This window comes from Artemia franciscana, unplaced genomic scaffold (genome assembly GCF_032884065.1).
Source record: "Artemia franciscana unplaced genomic scaffold, ASM3288406v1 Scaffold_1842, whole genome shotgun sequence".
Taxonomy (NCBI): Eukaryota; Metazoa; Arthropoda; class Branchiopoda; order Anostraca; family Artemiidae; genus Artemia; species Artemia franciscana.
The window spans coordinates 959-25,961 of NW_027062983.1; the positions used below are offsets into that span (position 1 = coordinate 959).

A 25,003-nucleotide genomic window follows, 5' to 3' on the forward strand; every position below is an offset into this window, starting at 1 on the left:
GCCTTCTGAAGACTTCTAGTTGGAAACCCCAAATAGGGAAGCCTTCAGCAAAGCATTTATAATTAACGATTTGTGCAGCCTTCTGAAAATTTCATTATTAAATGATAAACTAACCTACAAGTTAAATAGGGAAGCCTACAAAAGTTTCCAGCTGGAAACCCCAAATAGGAAAGCCTTCAGTTAAGCATATAATAAACTATTTGTGCAGCCTTCTTGTGGTTTCTCTATTAAATGACAAAACTAACCTACAACTTAAATGGAGAAGCCTTGTGAAGGCTTCCAGCTGGAAACCTCAAATGGGGAAGCCTTCAGCGAAGCATATAATTACCGATTTGTGCAGCTTTCTCAAAATTTCACAATTAAACGACAAACTAACCTACACCTTAGGTGGGGAAGCCTTCTGAAAGTTTCCTGCTAGAAACCCCAAATGGAGAAGCCTTCAGCGAAGTATATTATTAACTATTTGTGCAGCCTTCTGGCGGTTTCTCTATTAAATGAAAAACTAACCTACAACTTAAATGGGAAATCCTTCTGAAGGCTTCCAGCTGGAAACACCAAATGGGGAGGCCTTCAGCTAAGCATATAATTAACTTAAATTTCAGCTAAGCATATAATTAAATTTCGCTATTAAATGATAAACTAACCTACAACTTAAATGGGGAATCATTTTGAGAGTTTCCAGCCGGAAATCCCAAATGGGGAAGCCTTAAGCTAAGAATATAATGAAATATTTGTGCAGTCTTCTGAGGGTTAAACTATTAAATGATACACAAACCTACAACTTAAATGGGGAAGCCTTCTGAAGGGTTCAATCGGGAAACCCCAAATGGGGAAGCCTTCAGCTAAGCATATAATTAACGATTTGTGCAGCCTTCTGAAGATTTCATTATGAAATGATAAATTGACATCCAACTTAAACAGGGATGCCTTCTGAAAGTTTCCAGCTGGAAACCTCAAACGGGAAAGCCTTCAGCTAAGCATATAATTAACTATTTGTGCAGCCTTCTGTTGGTTTTTCTATTGAAGGACAAACTAACCTACAACTTAAATGTGGAAGCCTTCTGAAGACTTTCAGCTGGAAACCCCAAATGGGGAAGCCTTCAGCTAAGCATATCATTAACGATTTTGCAGCCATCTGAAGATTTCACTATTAAATGATAAACTAACCTACAACTTAAATGGGGAAGCCTTCTGAAAGCTTCCAGCTGGAAACCCTGAATGGGGAAGCTTCCAGCGAAACATATAATTAACTATTTGTGCATTCTTCTTGCGGTTTCTCTATTAAATGACAAACTAACCAGAAACTTAGATGTGGCAGCCTTCTGGAGGCTTCTGGCGGGAAAATCCAAATGTGTAAGCCTTCAGCTAAGCATGTAATTCACTATATGTGCAACCTTCAAAGACTTCAATATTATATGATGAACTAACCTACAACTTAAATGGGAAAGCCTACTGAAAGTTTTCAGCTGAAAACCCCAAATGGAGAAGCCTTCAGCTAAGAATATCATTAACTATTTGTGCAGCCTTCTGATGGTTTCACTATTATATGATAAACTAACCTACAATGTAAATGGGGAAGCCTTCTGAAAGTTTCCAGCGGGTAACCCCAAATGGAAAAGCCTTCAGCTAAGCATATAATTAACTATTTGTGCTGCGTTCTGAGGGTTTCGCTATTAAACGATAAACTAACCTACAACTTAAATAGGGAAGCCTTCCGAAGGCTTCTAGCTGGAAACCTCAAATGGGGAAGGCTTCAGCGAAGCATATAATTAACGATTTGTGCAGCCTTCTGAAGAATTCACTATTTAATCCTAAATTAAATGTGACTGGGCTCTAAAGCATGTGGCCAAAACTTCACATTCCTAAATTATATTTGGCTTAGCTCTAAAGCATGTGGCCAAAGCTTCCCATTACTAAATCCTAAATTAAATATGACTTGGCTCTAAAACATGTGGCCGAAGCTTCCCATTCCTAAATCCTAAATTAAGTGTGGCGTGGCTTTAAAGCATGTGACCAAAGCTTCCCATTCCTAAATCATAAATTAAACATGGCTTGGCTCTAAAGCATGAGGCCAAAGCTTCCCATTCCTAAATCCTAAATTAAATATGACTTGGCTCTAAAGCATGTGACCAAAATTTCCCATTCCTAAATTCCTAAATCCTAAATTCAATGTGGCTTGGCTCTAAAGCATGTGGCCAATCCTTTCCATTCCTAAATTCTAAATTGACACGTGGCAAGGATAGGAAGATTTAAATGGGAGAGGAAATAAGACTTCTTCTTGCAAAAAAGTGAGTGGCTATCCTTGAATTGTAGTTTTCGTTGTCTTCTGTTTTTTGCGCAATTTTTCAGGGGTATTTAAAAAATTAAATTGTCAAGATTATCCGGTATTATTTTCAACAGGAATGCGGTTGAATTCTATGGCAAGTGGCTGTAAAGTGGCTGAACCCTCCTATCAAATACAATAAATGGTCAAGTGACTATATTAGTTATCAATGAACTTAATAACTAATGCAATCTTTTATACACATCTTAACAAAAAAAAGCTTTAAAAAGCTAACTAACCTATAAAAAAGATGTTTGTGCTACCGGGGTAGGAGGAGTTCAATGAGATAGTCAAACAGAGCTTCTTTTTAAAAAAAATGAGAATGTTGGAATTGTAGTTACCTGTTTGTTCTGGCTTTTGCTCCCCCTTTTAAGCAGACTAAAATTAGAATTGTTAAACTCTACTGTGTTTGTTTTTTTTTTTGTTTTTTTTTTTTTTCAAGGAGGGTGGATTGGATCAACGGTAGACACTTGAGGGGGGGAGCAAAAGCTTTCGATCAAATGTAATTAATATTTAATCAACTTAATGAGTTACTCATTGAGCTAATTATTTTGCTCTCTACAGGCTTTCCCATTAATAACCAAATATTTTAACGGAAACGTTTTTAATTATCATTGATTTAATCTTTTGTTTTATCTTTGATGGTTAAAATGGCTTTCGTTTCTGTCTGTGCTTTCTATTCACAGTGCTAAGTATACCATTGGGCATGTACATCGCTCTTCTAGTAAAAAACAAGAAGCTAAATTGATTGTTTAAAGCTCTAAAATGAATGTTCGTAAACAAAAGAACGCTAACATGAACTAAAAATCAAAAGTTTTCACTGACGTTGTTTTTTTGGAGATTTCAGAGAACTTTCATGCAGGGAAATAAAGGGGAATCACGGACATGGTAGATATACTGAATCACGTACCTGCAAATCTTTCAAGGAGGCAAAAACGTTTTGAAGTTCGTCCCAGATTGGTTATGCAATGGAAAGGGCTTCTTCCAACGATCTGCCTCGCTCAAATGTAGCATTTACAACATTGTCCCAGAGTTTTGAAAGTTTATCCATCTTTCTTGATATCTTCAAGAAAAAATAAAGTATATAATGTGGTGTCTAATGATTGTCATATTGACAAAAATCACATATTTATGTCACAAAGACCCGTATAACCCTGCTATTACTATTATGGCTAATGACTCCCGGTTATTTTACATTAATATGAAGATATCATAAGCAAAGTAACTTTGTAATGAATTTCATGGCAAGGTAAAAGTAAACTAGGAAAACAATCTTTTTTTATTGTTATGATACTTTCGGTAATTTAAGATACTTTCACCATAAAATATGGTTTAATGTGCTATGGTAAAATATATTGGAAATGTGTTTTGGTTTATGACAGTCATAAGCATATAAAATCCCAAAATTTAAAAAACGAACAAGTCAATGTTGGGGGAGGGGGAGAAGAAATAATGAATTTTTAATATATAATGCATATATATAGAATATATATCGACAATACATTTAGTCAACTTCAAGATTTAAAATATATCCAGAACTCAACCTTAATCTCATGGTAAGTTTGGAAAACACTGAAAAAACAAACTTATAGTCAATACCAAATTATCAAAAATTAATGCCAAAGGTAATTTGATGACTATATCATATTCTGATTAGATTCTTTGAAATATAAGATAAAGAATAGAACATATTATTTTGAATTTGTACAAAATAGATTAATAATATATTCCTTTTTACCTTATTGAAACAGGAGCTTAATAATATACAAGAAGTAAAAATACCAGAGCATTAAAATAAAAAAAAATTGCCTCCTGGATCCGCCCTAAATTTATTCATTCTTGAAAACCATCATTTTCTAAGATTTTTGTTGTGGTTATTAATTATCAATGAAGTTTTAGAACAATGTCACTTTTCTATCAGTGTTGCGACGTTGAACCGTAAAAATAAATAAGCAATTATGTAAATTCAACATTATTAAATTCCAATTTGATCTTAGCGCGAATCCGGCATCGAATACTTGTTTTTTCTTGCTAGAAAAACACGTAACGTTTTTACTAAATATTTAAAGTTCATTTCAAAAATATATAGTACGATTTAAGGTCGAATTTTTGCAACAACTTGTGGTTATCTAAATTCTTCAACTAGGCTTCTTTTATTTTTTAATTCAGTGCCAACAACCACCAAATTAATAATTGAATTTCTGGTTTTTCCTGATCGGAGGTTGCGTCAATTTGTCTTTGCCTTTGGTATTACAAGGTAAAGAAAAAAGAGAAGGAATATTGATATTAAAATTCTATCTTAGCACAGAACTTGGATCAAACGCTTGTATTTACAAAAAAATCTCGTGGATTTTTTACTTAAAATTTTTCAGTTTATTTCGAAACTATATATAGTAAGATTTAAATTCACTATTTATGCTAAGGCTTGTGATTATCTAAATTCTTTCATGCTACATCTAAAAGTTGCGGTCTGTAAGAAAAAGAAGTTTCCTTTGTGATAGTTATTTTTTATTTTTTGTATACCTTTAAGGGCTTTGCCAGGTTTAAACGGTTTTTTCTCTAATAGCGACACTTTTAACGGCAGGATCAAATTTTTAGGGTACTTTAATAAAAAAGAAATGCTGTGTACCTTCTTAAAAAAAGTTTGCCAACCAAAGGTTTGTGTTAGAAATTCCAGGGTCATTTTCTGGAGTAAATAAAATTTTGCTCATAAGTACCAAGCACAGTGAAAATAAAATCCTTTTTTTATTCTTTAAGTTAAAAACATATGTGTATATTAAAAAATAGAAAAATTTGGTACTTGCGCAGAAATGCAGTTTTCACTTCTAATGAGTGTCAAATTTCAGAAAAAAACAGAAAATTGGTGAGAAACTAACAAGAACAAAAAAAAAACAAGAGCTAAGAGCTCATATGGCACTTGTGACGAGGCGAGAAGAGCTAAGAGCCAAGAGATTATATGGTATGAGCTAACAAAATTCTATGAATCAATAGATTGATTTAAAAAGGAAAATAAGGGGCTTAATACCGGTCAGGATTTAAAATAAGAGCTCTGAGTCACGATGTCCTTCTAAATATCAAAATTCATTAAGATCCGATCACCCACTCGTAAGTTATAAATGCCTCATTTTTTTCTAATTTTTCCTCTCCCTTTAGCCCCCCAGATAGTCGAATCTGGGAAAACGACTTTATCAAGTCAAATTGTGCACCTCCCTGACACGCCTACCGATTTTCATCGTCCTAGCACGTCCAGAAGCACCAAACTCGCCAAATCACTGAGCCCCTCCCCCCAACTCCTCCAAAGAGAGCGAATCCAGTACGATTCTGTCAATCACGTATCAAGGACATTTGTTTATTCTATCCACCAAGCTTCATCCCGATTCCTCCACTCCAAGTGTTTTTCCAAGATTTCCCCCTCCATCTCCCCCCAATGTCAAAAGATTTGGTGGGGATTTGAAATAAGAGCTTTAAGACATGAATTCCTTCTAAAAATCAAATTTCATTAAGATCCGATCATCTATTCGTAAGATAAAAATACCCCAATTTTCACATTTTCCAAGAATTAGAGGAATTCCAAGCTTGTTGGATGAGAGGCCTAAAAAATACACAAAAAAAACACATAGAATACTTAAATCTGAATTACAACGAACTAGCCGGCGTTAGTCGGGAATCCCTAGCAATTATTTGGCATGTTTTAGGTATGACATATGGTACTCTTTATCACATTACCGCCAATGCACCCTCCTTCCCCCCAAAATCTCCCCCCGCCCATGTTTATCAGATAATTCCACTTTCCAGTATTTCCTACTCCAAAAACAATACGTTAAAAAAAAAAAAAAAAAAAAAAAAAAAAAAAAAAAAAAAAAAAAAAAAAAAAAAAAAAAAAAAAAAAAAAAAAAAACTGCTACGTGGCAGACGATGTAACAAATACGCTAGCGAGCATCTAGCGATAAACACAAAAACAATCTAGTATAAATTACTTCTGGATATACGATTCAAGAGCAAGAATGCTCAAATTCGTGCCCCTACATGAAATGACAAAAAGAACTAATATTTAATCAAATTTGAGAACCTGTAATTGAATGGTTTCTTTGAGAACCCTCGGCCTTAAAGCGTAATTATATCGAGTTACATACAGAAGGCCAGAGGAAGGGGGGATATTCAGAAAAAGATTGATGCAAAAACACAATAAATGAAATTTCATTAAGATTGATTTATTTTAGCAGTAAATTAACAAGCACAATAAATAAAGGAAGGAAAATTTTTAAGGGACGATGGACTTACCTAGAAAAGAATTCAAGCCAACCATTTAATAAAAAGTACTTCCATATAACTTTTCCCATATTTGTAAAAATATAAGAAATAGTGAAATGAAAGCGAATTTAGAATGAATAAATTTATAATTAAATTAAAATGAAAGTATTGAGAACCGGTAAAGCTTTAATAATACTGATAAAATGATAGAAAAAATTATAAACTTAAATAGATCAAAAATCACAAACGCTATAAAATAAAAGAAAGAAAAACCCTCCTTCCTAATCTATTATGTTTTCAGATAAGTATAATATAATATTTCAAGCACAAACATAAGACAGGATGATGCTTGGATACGGAGTTGCCCAAGGTGTTGCTCGAGATGTGCGAGCTGTCTTCTCACCTCAGACGGCAACTAGTTTGGACTTTTTTGGGACTTAATTTGGACAAGGAGATTTGGACTTCTAATTTTTCATAGGTGAAAAGATTGCGAGTCAAATAATAATTAATGGATTTAATCCCTTATTTGAGGCTTCATTGAAATTGACCAGGTTTTCATTTATACGAAGACAATGGCGTAACCTTGTCAAAATCTTTAAGAAGGGGGGCAAAGTTGGAGCCAATTTTTCCAGATCAAGTGAAAAAGACAAAAAATGAACCAAATAGTACCAAAAAGGTAAAGATATACCTGTTTCTGTATATACTTAAATTATGCAAGTTAACTTAGTTTTGATAAGATTTTCAAAAAACTAGATTTTAGAAGGGGGGGATAAACTGAGTTCTAGGGTGGAAATCGAGGTATGGGAGCAATAATTAATTGATTTAATCCCTTATTTGGGGCTTCATTGAAATTGAGCAGGTTTTCATTTATACGAAGACAATGGCGTAACCTTGTCAAAATCTTTAGGAAGGGGGGCAAAGTTGGAGCCAATTTTTCCAGATCAAGTGAAAAAGACAAAAAATGAACCAAATAGTACCAAAAAGGTAAAGATATACCTGTTTCTGCAGATACTTAAATTATGCAAGCTTATCTTAGTTTTGATAAGATTTTCAAAAAACTAGATTTTAGAAGGGGGGATAAACTGGGTTCTAGGGTGGAAACCGAGATATGGGAGCGGCAAATCTGGGTTTTAGCTTTGAGCGGCTGAAAAATTTTATTTTTCAAAATCTAGGGCGGGGGGCTTAAAAAACTAGGAAGGGAAAGCTTCCCGCTTCCAAGTGACACTCCTGAAGAAAGATGAATTCACCTTAGCCTTTTATGTGTTCCATTTCTCATTAATATTCTCTATATCACCTTCCAACTTAGTAGTGGTTACGCCTGGTGCTGCAGATTGAAGTAATCCCTGACCATTGTTGGCTTCCAAGACGGTTTCTTCCAATGAGTTTCTCAGCTTCTCACAGAACTCCTAAAATATTATTTAAAATTATAAAGAAAAAATTATTCTTTAAATCGTGTAAATAAGGATACTTCTACCAATTCAAGATTTATATTCCCTGTATATGTTTTTGATATGTTATTGTCTTTGCGCTCAAGCGGCTTTAATTTTTCAACTTAAGGATTTAGTCATTAAGAGATACAGATTTATCTATCGACCGAATTATATTTTGGAATTTCTAGCATACGTTTCTATATAAAAAACAAAAAAAAAACAAGAAACCAAATAACGAGGGTAAATTTTCGTCTAGTGGAGAAGATGCGCGATGAAAAGACAAAGCAAATATTTTTGCAAGAACCTCTGTGCTAAAAAAAACTGTTAATAAGACAGGGATCGTATTTACTTTGCATTCCCCTCTCCTCCCTCATTATTATAACAACAAAATAAAAAGGTTTCTTGGAAATGGGAGATTTTTACTATTTTTGAGCAAGTTTAGATTAAACTCTAGGGAAACGTCTAAAGGAGGTTTGAGAGGGTCAATCATTTTGACCAAAAGCTTCCGTCAATGGATTGACTCAAGTCTATGAACCTATTTGACGTTTGGGTCAAGCGTTGACTGTGACTGATAGAAAGTTTGAATGACTCAATCATTTTGACCAGACACAGTGTGTTAGATTAGCTTCAATCGAGATTGAAGGGTTTGATTGAAGATTCGATTGAAGCTTGAAGCAAAACCTTCAAGACAACCTTCAAAAGCACACATCAATCGATTAACGGAAACTTTTGATCAAAATGGTTGACCTTCCAGCTTGGTGAATAGATGTTACCCATGAAACTAACCTGAAACTATTATTATCCATGATCTCTAGAATAGTAGCAAACCCACGTGTTTCACAGGAAATATAAAAATGAAACATTTCCGAGACCTTTAATTTTACAGTCATCAATTTTTAGGACATTTTTATTATAAATTTTTACATGTTATTTTGAACTTTACCTTTTTTGAAATACTAAACTTAAATTTATGATCAATATAAATTTTACCGTATTTTTAATGCAGCTGTTTTGATTTCACCTGAGATATCGATGTTGGTCGGTCAAATCGATTGCTCCCCTTCTCCAATTTCGGTCGAAATATTTGTTGAGATAATTTTAATGTAAACTTATACGAAAAAAGACGAAATTCATACTAAATCAGTTATATTTTCAAAATGTGAATAATTGGCTATCAATAGATCACCCACAGTTTTTTTGCTAATAAAAACCATGGACAGAATTAATTTAAAATTCAAAATTTGAAAAATTTTCTTTTTTTCAACTTTTCTTAAAATTCATCATCAATGTAACAATGTATATACGTTATTATATCACGTACACCGTACATAACATCACATATAACATATATATAAATATGCAAAATGTATTTTATATTCTTCTACGAGCGTTTCCAATCGATTAACTTAAAGTGGGTGAAATCTTAGAGGAACTGTCTTTTTTTTCACGACTTATTAACTAGCTTAAAATTTCTCAAGTTTTTTTTATATTTATCCATTGTGATACAGGAAAGAAATAAAAAGAATAATAAAAGAATAACGGTAAAAGCATGAAATAGAAAAAATCTGTTCATCCCTCCTCGATATGTTCCCAAGATATAAATAGTATCTAGCCGAACTTGTCAAATATTTTGGCTGAATGATTTCTCATTCAGTTCACACATTTATCAACAGGTATTCCCCTAGACTCTTCGGTGAACATTTGGAAAAATTTATACGGGTTACGATCTCAGACTTCAAAGTAACCAACAGTTCTTCTAAATCGGATATTATCCATTACAAGTAATGATTTTATTCCCCCCCCCCTCCCCCATTCTCTCTGGAAGCCATAAGACGACAAAAAAATCCAAAATTTTAAGTCAATGCCCAAATTCCCACTTCAGTTATCTTTTCCACTTTCCCATCTACAATTTTCCACTTTTGTTATTTTTTCCACTTTCCCGCTTACAATTTCCAACTTCCCACTCACAATTTTCCGCTTTTGTCATCTTTTCATTGCAATACACCAAAAAACTAAAAATGAGAAAAAAACAAGGGAAAATCATTAAATAAAAACATCTGTTCATACCTTGAACTCAGCTTGTTGCTGCCTGATCAGCTTTAAACAGCTTTAAACTTCACCTCTTCATTGGAAGCATCTTCAATACTGATCAAAACCTTATCCAACAGTCCATAGAAACTTTCCAATTTCCCGAGAACTCTTTCCAATTCATCATTACGAGCTTTCGATCTCTCTTCCAGCTTGAGTATATGCTTTTCCATAATCGTAATCTGATCTGTACTTGATTGAATATCTCTCCCCTGTTTTGTCAGTTTCTCACTTGCACTGCGAGTCTCCTCAAGATGGTCATGGTACTGCTGCAACCGAGCGAAAAAGTCAGCCACCTGATCCAGCTGTTTGAACAACTGGCAACAACCGAGCCGGTGCTTCCATACTGTCAAATTCTTGCTCCAATGAAGATAGATCAACTGTGACAGATTTGAGCATCTCCTATAAAACAATTAATAAGTATCACATTCTTTCCGTAAACAAAAGGCTGTTTTCCTTGAGGACTCACAAAAGGGGTTCCCGGCAACAGATACTGGCGGTATCATTTCCGGTAGCCCAATGCCTTGTTGATGAAGCAAAAAAAAAGCTCTGGGCTGGTTACACCATTTTGGCCGCGTTGTGCAACACAGATATACAACCAGAACACAAACAAGGCTGTCTTCAGTGATAAAATTGGTTTTCGCAAACTGCAGCAAATATTCTGAAGACCACTTAAACTTTCTAAAGCTGCTTTAGTTTTAAATCAGTGGAGACACGATGCTCAACTCTCTCTTTTCAGGGTTCTTTTAAACTTTTCTTAAGGGCCCGACACACGTAAGTTTTTCAGGAACAGAATTCACCAGCTCAGTGGGCAAACGATAGTGGTACAAAAATAATGCCTTTTCGCGAGATATTCAAATCTAAACATCATGGACATCAATAGTCAACTGTAGATTATCATTAGTTGGATGATTGATCTCAACTTACTATTTAGTTCTTTTATCATTATTATTAAGTTCCTTCATGATTGAAATTTTTATTCTTTTTAATTTTTTATTTCGTTTAGAAAATTTCATTAAATTTTAAGCTTTTTCCTTATTAAATTATGAAGTTCTTTGATTATTAACTGTTTGATTACTATTATTATTTAATTCTTTGATTTTTCTGCTGAAGAGGATTTTTGCTGCTGAGGATTGAAGACTTTTTTTTTTTAATCATGATGAAATTTGGCACTGTTTTTGTAAACTGACAATGAATATCAGAAAATTTTTCAAGCTCAAATCGGCACCGTTCTTTGCAAATCAACAACGATTTGGTAAATCCACACCGTAAAAAGCTACATGAGACCAGCCTTTTATTTATCTTCTATTGGCTTTGCATTTTTATTTCATCTTAGATGGAAAGTTCACCTAAACATCTGGAATCTTCGCTGTCACACCTACAGGAGGTGTCTGAGATAATTGTCAAAACCATTTGTTAGGTTTTTTATAACAGGGAGGATCAGCAGAACATCAGCAGAACAAAACGAGGTTGTTTTGATACTGTTGAAAGATATTCCAGCACCTAGTTTACATGCACCGTGGTTAAAAAAAAAGACAACAAATTGCAAACATCGAAAAAAGTAAATTAGACAAAAGATACAGTACAGTCAGCCATACATTTTTATTATTTGCAGAAATTTCACATGACTAATAGCTTTCGGTAGGTAACTCAGAAGTTTCATAAATGCTACGAACTTGCATTTTTGTGTATTTTTTTTTTCCTTTTAAATTTAAGCTAATAACTTTCGGTAAATAACTTGAATTTTCATAATATATCATATACTTGTATTTATTTGTTTTTGTGCATTTTACTGTTCTTGAAATTACAATACTTTCATTAGACTAATAGCTATAAAATGTTTTCACTTTTTTTTCTTCTAATAAGACGCTTAACACACACAAATTTTATTTTTTGTCATGTTTATATACTTTTCTAGTTTCAGTGTTCATAATTGTTGTGTAAGACTTTCTAATATTATTCGTTTGTATTATCGAAAGCATCCGCTTTATCGTTTCCGTCTGTAATGAAAAGCGGTACCTTTAAAACCTCGCCACTACATATCACTCTCAAGAATGAGTTGGTGTGGCATTCTTTCAAGATATTTTAGTGAGGGATGAGATTCCTCCCCCCAGGGATGGTTTGAGCGTTGGCTCTGAGAAACAACAAACATAGTAAAAAAACATGTGTAGATGATGATTTTTTATTTTAGAATAAATATTTTTACCGATGGTTACGAGGGATATGTTGTCTCTTTGTCCATTTTTTAGGTTACAGTCTAGTTTATTCCATCTTATGATATAAACAATGCAACAGCAAAATATTTACTTAATCATAAATGAGGAAAAAAGGAAGAAAACCTAGCGAACTTAACATTCGATAAAGGACTATGTCCACGCAATAGGAGGGAGGGGTGTAATTAAATTGAAAGTGAATACAAAAATGGTAATCTTAGTATAACATTCCCTTCTCAACTAGCTGCGAAAACAGATCAATTTATCAACCTTTATGGGAGGAATCAATTTATCAACCCCTTGGTGGGAGGGCGGTAAGCAACATTCTCGTGTGACCCTGGAGTAGTTGGAACAAATAAAGACCTACTACTGCTAATGTCAGTCAACGTGTAGCCACTCAGTAATTCCTGCCCAAACGGTCAATCCTCCTCGACACCTGAAGGGCTGACTGTGGCATAAGAAAATATACCTTGAAGAACAATCCAAGGTGGGGAAAAGAGGTTCTCTTATTAGAACCAGTTCTGAGGATCAAGCACTACAGCCGCTGATCGCTGGCTCTCTCCTTCAATCTTTCCTGCCCAAGCCGGTCTGAAGCTGGTGAGTAGGGTTCTCAACTTCAAGGAAACAATGGTGGATACCTTGGCACTACCAAGGAAGGCTTCTGTGCCAAGGAAAAACAGATAGACGAGTCCTATTTCAAATTACCACGCTCGAAAAGGCCCAAATAGCCCCCTGTGTTTGGAAGTGGATGCAATGTGCCTTTGTAGCAAGAGCTTCAATAATTATTTAAGCTCATCCAATGATAACAATAATTATAATAATAATTCCCTCTTCTGAACTAAAACAGTATGATGACAAAATTCTTCCTTCACTAAGTTTAAAAATTTTTATTATTGGATTTTCCAAGTCTATTCCAGTTTAACTGCGTCCAAGTACAGTTCCACAAGGATACGTTATATATTTTAGGTATATAGAAAAACATCTTTTTTGGTATTTACATTGAAAAAAAATCCCTTGTCTCAATTTTGAAAAACATATACCCCTCCCCCAATAATTTCGTGACTTAACACCCCTGAGGGTCAGTGGAGCACTTACTACGACAAGAATAAAAACCTTCTTTTTCTATTAAGACTGAGTATAGTCTCAGCCTGAGAACCTCAAATGACACCTCTACTTAGGAATGATATACTTTCAATTATTTTACTAAAATAGAAACTGTCCGAAAATTGAGCTGCAGCTCCAAATGCCACTTGCAAAGCAGCACATCTTTCTTCAAGCTGCTGGTGCAGGTCTGCATATCGTCCCCTAATAGCTTCAGCTTGGTCTACAATATGACAGGCGTTTGATCCATGTTTATATGCACCATCTACAAGAGCTGGTGTTGTTCCATCTAGTGCGACAAGCCTCTGATCGAGAGCTTTAGTTTCCTCTAGAATTGCTTTCATAAACTCAAGCATTTTAGGATCTCGTCCAGTATCGCCCAACGCACACCTCTAAAGAGAGCGATCCAAGTCGCGAAGTTGTTCATTAAAGTCGCCTGTAAAACGAAGCGTTACAATTGTAAATCATTGTAAAAAATTGTAACAAGAAATAGGAGAACGATGAAAAAAGCAGAAAAAAAAGTTTGATTGTCAAAATTTTGCGCCATTTGAATAAGTGGATTTACATCTAAATGACCATCATCAAATATTTCCTGAACAATCATCCAGGATTTATACGATTTTAAGCAGATTTACGGTCTTCAGAGATACAGGGCAATTTGCTTTCGTGGCATTTTGTTCTGAATCAAGACGCATTTCCGTTAAGTAAAATATTTAAACCAGAACAGCAGATTAATCAGCCAGCAGAGAAATTGAAAAACGTTGGCTAATTTTTCGCACAAAAAATAAATAAAATGAAGAGAACAAAAATGACAAACCAAACAAGAATAATTTTCACGACACGTGTAGCCAGTATGGTTTTAGAACCTATCTATGCAAGCTTTTTCTCCTAGTCACTTTACACTTCTCTTTATCCGAGAGTCACTTTCAAGAGATTTGGTTTCCTGCTCCATGGTAAATGGTGTAGAGTGTGCCGCAAGCTTAGTCCTTTAACCGTACCGATCTGCAACTATGAGCTGAGGGGGAGAGCCTTGTTAACGATAATGTATGTCATTTTAAGGAACTTATTTAAACTGCCCTTCCACCTCGTCCAAGATCTGCCCCTCGGACGCGAGCAACCATGCAATATGGGGTAATTCGACTAGGAGCTACCGGTGGAATACAGAGAGGCCAAAATCATCCGAGGGCTCACTCGGCAACCTCAGTTGAGAATGGTGCTTGATGAACAGGGGCAGGGGCTGTTGCTTTTGTTACTAATAATATTAAATCTTCGGTTTTCCTCGATTCTGGTTTTTTCATCTGACAGCCTTCTTTCGTATTCAGGATAATAGATTCAAGGGACCGTGTCTCGGCCAAATAGAGTAGAAGTGAACTTATAAAAGACTTAAAAATATGCAACGGAAGACTGAGGAGCTAGCTTCAAGAGCCTCTCAAACTGGCCTGCTGATTAATGTGAGCAAATCCAAGGTAATGTCAAATGGCGTTATCACTTTGCTACCAACAGGTCTTAAATTCAGGGAACTCCAAACAGAAGAAGTCAGTAAATTCATGTATCTAGTGTAGGTAGTACAATAACTCAAAACGGCAGTTGCGACAGGGAGATGATCCTTTGAATTACGCATTCAAGTTCAGCATTCTCTTAATTAAATAGTATTTTGAGGTCTAGCAAGTATTCTCTGAAGTTGAAGCTGCGCTTATTCAACAGCAATAGAATCTCTGTATTGACACTAGTACACGAAAATCGAAGTCTTTCTAGATCTGTACATAAAAGATTACTAGGATTTTGGAACAATTGCCTGGGAAGAGTGCTTGTGACTAGTCGTGTTGATAGAGTAACTAGTACTAAGATTATGTTTCTCACCGAGCAACCTCAAATAGCCGACAAAGTGCGACTTAGAAGGTGACTCGGGATCAAGGGACTCGTATGAAGCAAGGACGACTTCCCAATGAAGTTTGGTGCTGGACTCCTCTGGGCCTCCAACTGAGTGGTAAGACAACAGACCACTATTGATCGTTCTCTAGAAGATGAGGTAATAATTATAAAATCATCGCTTAATGAGCTGTGGTCTCTTGCTCAGGATCATCCGATGTGGAGGTCAACCACTCCTGCCCTATTTACGACTAGGAGTAGGGAGGACCTAAATCTATGTAAGAACCCTCTAAAATGCCAGCTACTTGTAAATCTATAAGTGACACTAATACTGTAATAAAAGATAAGCACTTGTTTTGAAAATTTGTGTTTAAAGAAAAACAAAAGAATCAACAGACTCAAAAGGAATCAAAACAACCAAAAGTATCAGATTTTTATATAAGTTTTATATAAGTTTTTATATAAGATTTTTATATAAGATTTCAATTATATAAGTTTCATCTAGTTTATTCTTATCCATCAAAAGTTATGAGCCTGAGAAAATTTGCATTATTTTATAAAAAAAAGAGAAGTAACCCCTTACAGTCATATAATTTTAAGGAAAATCACACCATCAGATTCAGCGTATTAGAGAACAGTACTATAGAGGTTTCAAGCTCCTATCTGCAAAATTATGGATTTTTATTTTGCCAGAAGAAAGATCGTGGATGCCTGTTTTATTAAAAAAAATTTCAGGGGGTCATTGGTCCTAGAATATCGTAAGAGGGCTCATTCAAGCGGAAACTAAAAGTTCTAGTGCCCTTTTTAAGGGACCAGAAAAAATGGAGAGCAACTAGGCCTTCTCACACGCTCATTTTTTTCCAAAGTCACTGGATCGAAATTTTGAGATAGCCATTTTGTTCGCATAGTTGAGGATTACTTAATCCCCCACAGTCCCCAGAGGAAGGGCTGTAAGTTACGAACTTTGCCGATTGTTCACATATAGGTATTGGTTATTGGGAAGTACAGTCGTTTTCAAGGGAGATTTTTTCTGGTGGGTGGGGGGGGGTTGGTTACGTGGGAAGATCTTTCCATGGACGAATTTTTCATGGGGGAAGAGAGGTTTTAAATGAAGGGGCACCAGATTTCCCATCATTATTTAAAAGACGATCAGAAATTAAATAAAAAACAAGTTTTTTTTTAACTGAAAGTAAGGAGCAACATTAAAACTAAGAACGAACAGAAATTATTACGTATATGAGGGGGTTCACCCCCTCTTCAATGGAGTTTAGTAAGTTTGTCTGAATGTAAACAGTGAGAAAATTATTAAATTTGGATTACAATGATTCTCTTGGATTGACTGATACAGTGTATCTGTGGATGCTTAAGTGGGCTAGGTTAAACCTACCTTACTAAGATCTGCCCATAAAGTTGGCATTTGTTTGAAGCTATCTTTTGAAATAATTAACTCATTTTTTTTTGGCGTTGACATTATTAGATTCTTACTAATTTCAGTTATTATAGATGGCGTTCATTTAGACGCTGAACCGTGAACGGGATACCGTGATCGGGATACCTAGTTTGTTACTCGAAGATGTCCAAAGTAAAATCGTCCCTAGAGACGTCTGATCACGAATCGTTGGAGTCTCTTACTGTCATGAATGAAAAAAGTGTTGCAGTGCTGCTGGATATGTTGAAGGACGTAATAGGGTCATTCAAAGTCCCCGGTGGCAAATTTAATGCCTCCCAAATATGCAGCAGAATCCAATATCTTCACCAACGAACAATCGAAGAGAACATTGAACTCCTCCGAATCGAAAATTCCCGTCTGAATGAAGTTGTGAATCTCCAGAAAGAGCTTGAGCGGATAAAATCGCAAAAAAATGGACAGATTTATGTACCCGCACCCCAGCAGGCGTCTTATGCCCAAGCGCTCAAGGGTCCTGAAACATTCTCTGTGATTCTGGAGCCTGTATCTGTGGAAAAACGAAACCGTATGAATTTTGACGAAGCCATGCAAGTTACGGAATCAATCAGCAGAGTTGTCAAAGGAGAAAATTCCGATTTTTCCGTGAAGAAAGTTGTTCCGGCGAAGGAAGGTAGAGTCATCTTGGAATTGGGGTCGAAAAGGGAGCTAGAGGCAGCCATGTCAGTACTGACAGAGAAAGTGTCGGACACGAAGTACAAACCGAAAGAGGTGAAAAAGCACTTTCCAAGAATGTTAGTCAATGGGGCTCCCTCCCCTCAGGTCAAAGACGAAAGTGAAAAATACCTGCTGCAGTGTAACCCAGAAATTCAGCGGATGGCCAACGAAGGGGAAAGCTTCAGGATCATCACCATTCTTGAAAACGCGTCGAAAAGGAAAGTTGTTGTGGAAGTGAGTCCAAAGATCCGCCAATTTATACTGTCCCAAAGAGGCTTACGGATCGGTTTTATCCTTGCCTCTTGCGACGACTATGTACACTTGATAAGATGTAGCAAATGTTGCTTATACGGTCATCGGAAGACAGATTGTAGAGCGGACGAAGTATGCTCATGGTGCATGGGCCCGCACACTTATAAAAATTGCGACAAGTCCTTTTCGTCCCGCCCAAATTGCCGGGCTTGCGAAAAAAACAAACTTAAGTCAGATGGGCATGCTGCCTATGAGTTAAGCAAATGCCCGGTTGCAAAGAAGTTAACTGCTCGTTTAAAGAATAATATCCAGTTTAATTGACTCAATCTCGAGATGTGAATATTGATAAGAATAACTTAACAGTGCTTCAAATTAATTTGCAACATTCTTATTCAGCAGCCCTACAGTTGCAAAAAACAATAGAAGAACTGAAACCGGATATAGTTCTGTTGCAAGAACCGTATGTAAATAAATTCTGTAAAATATCATGTGTTCCATATAGTTACAAGTGTTTCTCTAAAATTGACACAGATAAGAAATTTTTTTGTGCTGCCGTATTAGTGAAAAATAGTCTAAAAGCTGACGTACACCATAACCTCTCGTCTAATGAATGTGTGACAGTTTCAGTTTATTTGAACAGTAGAACTTTGACATTCTGTTCGGTATATTGTCCTCCTTCGGTGCAGCGATTGACAGATAATATCAGTTGTTTAGACAAGGTCAGACATTTTGCTAATTACGTTGTTGGGGGGGATTTTAACGCTAAAAGCCCTTTGTGGCTGAGTAACAGTCAAACTGACAAGAAAGGCAAGGAGCTTGAAGATTTTTTTGCTAGTAAATCATTGTTAGTAGTGAATGATCCTAGTGAGACAACGTATGGGCTACGCAATACAACTAGCCCAGACGTTACTGCTGTAGGTACTAATCTTGTTCAAAGTGTAAGGTGTTGGAAAGTTCTTGATGAATACCCTTCTCTTTCGGATCACTCGTATATTTTATTTACTTTGGAGTTTAATTTCCCCATATTTGAGACTGAAGAGCCAAGATACATTTATAAGAAAACTAAATGGGATACTTTTAGTGCTACTTTATTACGTGGAATCGATGACATTTATTCTCTACCTATGTCCTCGGTGGAGGAAATTGATTGTGCTGCTAATGAAATTAAGAATTTAATGCAAAAAGCAACTAAGGAATCGACCCCTCTTAAAAATAGTCACAAACAAAGCAAATATGCAAGGTGGTGGAACCAAGATTTGACAGATTTAAGAAAGAAGTACAGACATGCTCAAAGGGTCTATAAGAGACTTGGTACCGTTGAAAGCGAGCAAATAAAGAATCAAACACATCTAGATTATAAAACGAAAATTTTGGCAGCGAAAAAGGAAGATTGGAAAAAGTTCTGCGAAGAAAAAGCTAGTTTGGACCCTTGGAACACTATAAATAAAATTTGCAAGTTAAAAGGCTCTGCAACTCTCCCAGTTCATATTTTAAAACAAGATGGGTCGATGACAGATTCACCTAAAGAGGCTGGAGAACAACTTCTAGGTAAATGGTTTTCGTCAGATGATAATTCTAATGACAGTGTTGCTCAAAAGTTGATAAGAAATGAAACAGAAAATATCTCTAGTGAAAATCAGGATAAAATGGAACCTATTACCATGGAAATTTTACAGGATGTTATTAAGTCGATCAAACCCATGAAGGCTCCGGGACCTGATGGTATAATGAATTTTACTATAAAGAAAAATATTAATGTTTTATCACCTACTTTGTTGAAGCTTTTTAATAGTTGCCTAAAGACATCATATTTTCCTGTCCTTTGGAAACAAGCAAATATTATAGTAATTCTTAAAAAAGGGAAAACTAATGATGGTAACCCCGGTTCTTATCGCCCGATTAGCTTGTTGTCAAACATCGGAAAAATTTTTGAACGGATTATTATGAATAGATTAGATAAACTTAGTTTGGATAATTGTTGGGTTTCTAAAAGACAATTTGGGTTTTGCAAGGGTAAAAGTACAATAGATGCAGTTGACAATATGGTAAGCGTTATTGAGAAAAATAAAGAGGAAAAGAAATTCACACTTTGCCTTTTTTTTTACATTAAAGGAGCATTCGACAATGCATGGCATCCAGGTATTTTAAAAAAGCTCAAGGATAAGAAATGCCCAACTCAATTGTTAAGATTAGTGAAAAGTTTTTTATCAGATAGGACGGTATCATATGGAAAAGATGTATCCCGGAAGTTGGAAAAGTCTTGTCCGCAAGGATCAATTTTGTCTCCTTTTTTATGGTTAATCAACATAAATGACCTTTTAGAAATGGATTTTGGTGAAAATTGTACGATTCAGGCATATGCTGACGATGTCACTGTAATTTTAACAGGTAAAAATATTCTGTTTTTAGAAAATTTGGCGGAAAAAATATTTCAGAAGTTTGAAGTGTGGGCTGCAGAAAACAAACTTACTTTCGACCAACGTAAAACAGAAGCTGTATTGTTCACAAACAAACACAAAGTTCCTGTTGTAAATCTTTTTTTTGGAGGAGAAAAAATTAATATACAACAAAAAGTCCGTTACTTAGGAATTATTTTAGATAGGAAACTTTTATGGACTGATCATGTCTCTTCCCGAGTTACTGCTGCAAAGCAGTATTCGACGAGACTCCTTTGTGCAGCGAAGATGACATGGGGTCTCAAACCACAAGCTTTAAGAAAATTATATAAATCAGTTATAGAAAGTACAATTTTGTATGGGGTATCAGTTTGGTTTTCAGCTCTTAGAAAGAAAAATATTTTACAAATGCTACAGTCTGCTCAAAGAACTTCAATGATAATAATCTCAAAATCTTTCCGTTCTGCCCAAAATGACGTAATTACGGCCATTGCTGGGGTACTGCCAATTTCTTTCCGAGCGACTGAGCTAGCGACATTGCGCTATGCGAAAAAAGGCCGTCCAAGTCACTGGCCAAATTTCACTTCTCCTGAATTCCCCCTTTCTAAACGCTCATCCAATCATAGTACTTTCACTGATGAATCATTAGTAGATATCTTAGGCCTTTCGACAGTACGAGAAATCCATACTTCAACCTTTCATATTAATAGAAAGGCATTGAAAAATATACTTTACGGACGATGGTATGAAGAATTTAAGAATAAAGTTAGTTCTTGGTCAATTCGCTTTTTTGCTTCAACAGAAGATTTATTAGCTGTTTGCAAAGTTCAGCCCTCCTACCATCTAACGCAGATTATTACGGGTCATTGCAGGCTAAATTTCTTTCTTCACCGAATAAACAAAATTGATACGGAGTTGTGCCTTTGCGGTGTAAATGAAACTTGTTCCCATTTTCTTTTTGAGTGCCCTATTTATGCTCGTGAACGTTTAGAATTAATATTTCACCTTAATAGTATCAATGTTCCTTTTCCGTTTAATCTTGATTTGATTTTTAAATTTAGGAATGTTAGAAATATTTTACTGAAATACATAAGAAAAACTAAACGTTTGGATTTGGGGTTATAATCTTATTTTTAAAAAAAAATATGTGGATTTTTTTTTTATGTCTGATAACGGAATTCATTGTGTATTATTTAGTTTGTCTTTTTGTTTTTGTTTTCTCTTGTTTAGTTAGATTGTATGTACAAAATTATGTGTTTTGTAGTTTATTTTAGATGTTTAGTTTTGTCTCTTTGTTAGTCGTGAAATGCCGTAAGGCTAATTTTTTTTTTTTTTTTTCTTCTTTTTCTTTTTGTCCATAGTGTTTAGCTTTAGAATAGAAAGTGAAATACTTTTTGTAAGTTGAATCACTAAATAAATTCATCATCATCATCATCATCACCCCCTCTTCAATACCTCATTCTTTACGCTAAAGTTTTTACTGTACTTTCAAAACAGCTATTTATTCTAATTAAACAGCCTTTGTGATTAAGGGGTGATTCTTAAATAATTGGAACAAAATTTGAACTTTAGCGTTTTAATGTTGGTCTTTACTTTCAGTTGAAAAAAAACTTGTTTTTTTTTTTATTTAATACCTTCAAGGGAATGCTATAACTTCGTTTGGTGCCACATTTTTTTGCTGATTTTTTGCCCATTTTTTTATCATTTGCCGGCCAGCTACCATCCAAAACTGCTGAACAGCAAATGGAATTGTTTTCTATTATAAATTGACTTCTAGATTTTTTCTTAGATTTTTAAGGTATATATGTTATCGTGAATTCCAAAAATGGTGTATGTTGGCTTTCACCGATGAATGTCAAAAAATGGTAAATTTCGGCTTTCACCGGTGAATGTCAACTAACACCAAATACGTCAGTGAAAGGTCAAATATTTCATCGCATTCTTGTGCATTCGGAACTTCACCGATGTAGGTCGACAATCACAGATATAATCTAGTGAATGTCAAAAAGAGAGGAAAAAATCCCAATTCTTAAATCCCAATCCTTATCTCTAACTGAGAGATAAGAAAGGAAAAAAAATCAAATCCTTATCATGGCCTGGATTCAACCAACTTTGCCAATCTTATGCAAAGTCTGTGTCGGGTTTGATGCAAAGTCTGATGATGACAGCAACGTTTTGATAAAAAAAAAATTTCCAATACCCTGACTTATCCGGAACGGATACTGCAGTGAATCGGGATCATGAAGAAAAGTTATTTGTAACATTATAACTAGGAGAAACGAATATACTGTATTATGTTACAAACGAGGAATTGTTCAGTATACTTTAAGAAGCTCAAATCAGAATAGGCCACGGAGGAAGAAGACGTATGCTCAACGAGTTGCAAAATAGATGCAAAAATATGACATATGAGGTTGTAATGTTGTAATTAAATTTATGCAAACATTGAAAAATGAAACGAAGTGCACCTAGGACCAGCATTGTTGTGAAACGAATTATCATTTCTAGTTTAAACTCAATACGCCAAATTGATCTGATAGACTTGCAGTTAAACGTAAATGGCAAATTTAAGTCCATAATGATATATCATTTAACTAAGTTTGTTCAACAACGACCTTTGAAAACAAAGAGGGCGGAAGCAGTAACACACCTAATCTTTCAATATTTTCAATATTTGGTGCTCCAGCAATATTGCAATCAGATAAGGGTAGAAAATTCAGCAATCAAGACATATCCAAAATTTGCGCTACGTGAAATTTTTTATTACTGTTACTTCATTTTCTCAATAAAAATGTCCTGAGTGCTTTACATTCTTAATCATTCCTCCCAGAAACATCGGGGAAAAGCGTATAGCGACTTAATTACGGAAAAGAAAATACAAAGTTCAGAAATGCTAAACATTCACAATTAGTCGATATTCAATATCCACTATGAAAGAACGTCAATAATTCGACAATGAACGTCGATATTCACTGGTGGAAGTCAGGAATTTAACAAATATTTCAGAAATACACCAAGCGACTATATTTTTGTTGACATTCACGAGTGAATCTCGACATTCACGGTTACATATATAGCGTAAGATACCACTTGACCAATCAAAAAAATCAGACTTTATTTTCACTAAAACTTTAAATTTATATTTTGCATTCTTATAATATTTTCGATGGTAATGTTATATTATCCATAAGACAGTATTAGATATAAATAAAACAACGAATTTTTCAGAATTCAACATACAAATAAATTAATTTTCAAAATCATACAGGGGTAGGGGTCTTCAGGATTGAAGACGCCTTGGGTCGGGTCCGTATTTGTTGTATTTTTCGGGATTGTTTGAGGATAGGGGTTCAGGATAGGGATTACTGAGTGTAGTCTTCAGTGATTAGTCTTAAGACATTAACGTGTTACGCAGCCTGTGAGCCTTGGGGAAGAAATCTCGAGCCCAAAACAAAGCTGGGTATTGACGAAGGGATGTACCCCCTCGATGTCTTCACGGTCATATCTCCATAGTATGCTTTTAAATATGTCTGTTGAAGGCTCATACGTTCAGAATGGTTCTATAGTATTTATACTCTTTTATCGTAGTTTTTTGTATCACTAGTCCCCCTCCTCTTGTCTTAAAATTTCTAATTTTGCCTACAAAAAAATTAAAGAACATTGACCCAAAAGTTACCCCAAATACAAAATATCACGGAAAAATTACCTCACCAGTTAAATGGAACATCGAGTTGGAAGACCCCCCCCCCAGAGAAAAATTTAGCTCCTCCCCTATTTGGCCATCTTTCCTGAAGAAAAAATACCCTCATCAAATTGGAAAACGAGTATTTTATTACAATTTTATAACTTAGTGATAGAGTCTCATCCAAAGAGTAGTCAACCTTAATTTGCGTTCCTTTTTTTGGAAATCAAATAATAAAGTATCAGGGTATTATTACAGCTTTGAATTGAGTAGCTTGAAGCTTTACCTTAATAACCGTTGTTAATTAATAATACAAATTAAAAGCATTTTCTCAAATAAGCCTAAACGTAATGCCACCAAAAAAACAAAAATTGAATTAGGGGAACAAGCCCCAAAAAATTACGACAAGAGATAAGTAGTACTATCCTTTTCTATACTCAAGATCCTAAAATTTGCCACATATTGGACAAAAATATGGATCATTCTGGGCCCTAACCGAGTTTCGAGATCTTTATTCGAGCGACAAAATTCTCTGGTATTCAGCAGTATATATATATTCAAAAAAATATGCTTTGTCTTTTTGTTTTATTCACGGACTAAAAACCACCTGCGTTTGTGATTTTTTTTGTTTTGTTTTTCCATTTCTTGTGTTCCATCATATATAACCGGTGTGAGCTTAGAACGCGTTCCCATATTTGAGATACAACCTATTGATAACCATTGTTAATAGCCTACAAGCCTCGAAAATAAACTAAAAAAAAAACTTACCAACAGCGTCTACTTCAGCTAATAGAGGCCAAAGACCTTTCAATCGATCTTCCAAAGCATTGACATGTTTGAGCGCATCCTCAACATCCCCCTTCACAATTTGGAACTCTTTTGATTTTTCTAGGAGATCAGCGTGAATCTTCATTTTATCCATCAGATCCTTCATTCGACTACAAATGCCATCTATATTCTCTTTCAAGTCAGGCACATCAGAAGTTTCGGGCTTTCTTCAAACTAGTTCAGAAATTTGATTCTTTAGCGAGTTCAGCTGAGGTTGTTAAGACATGTGTCTTCCTACAGATTCTAAAAAAAATAACTCCTCATTTGTATTTATTTGCTTTATTTACTATATTATGTTACTATTATTTACATACTTAAGAAAAATATAAATAGCCAAAATTTGCTTTATATCATGTACATTGTTAAGACGGAGGGACAGACGTGGATCAACATTATTGTATATTAATTTAAAGAAAAAAAAGACTTCTTAACAATACAATTTCTTGTA

At 35.0% G+C, this 25,003-nt stretch overlaps 1 long non-coding RNA gene across 1 annotated transcript; it reads right to left on the bottom strand.

The window, feature by feature from the left end:
• Positions 1-1,410: 1,410 nt before the first annotated feature.
• LOC136042717 (uncharacterized) lies at positions 1,411-24,794 on the bottom strand. Its single transcript, XR_010621398.1, has 4 exons — positions 24,496-24,794; positions 10,072-10,494; positions 7,822-7,980; positions 1,411-3,386 (listed from the first exon to the last, which is right to left on the bottom strand). It is a non-coding gene; the product is annotated as an uncharacterized LOC136042717 (long non-coding RNA).
• Between the last annotated feature and the right edge of the window lie 209 nt (positions 24,795-25,003).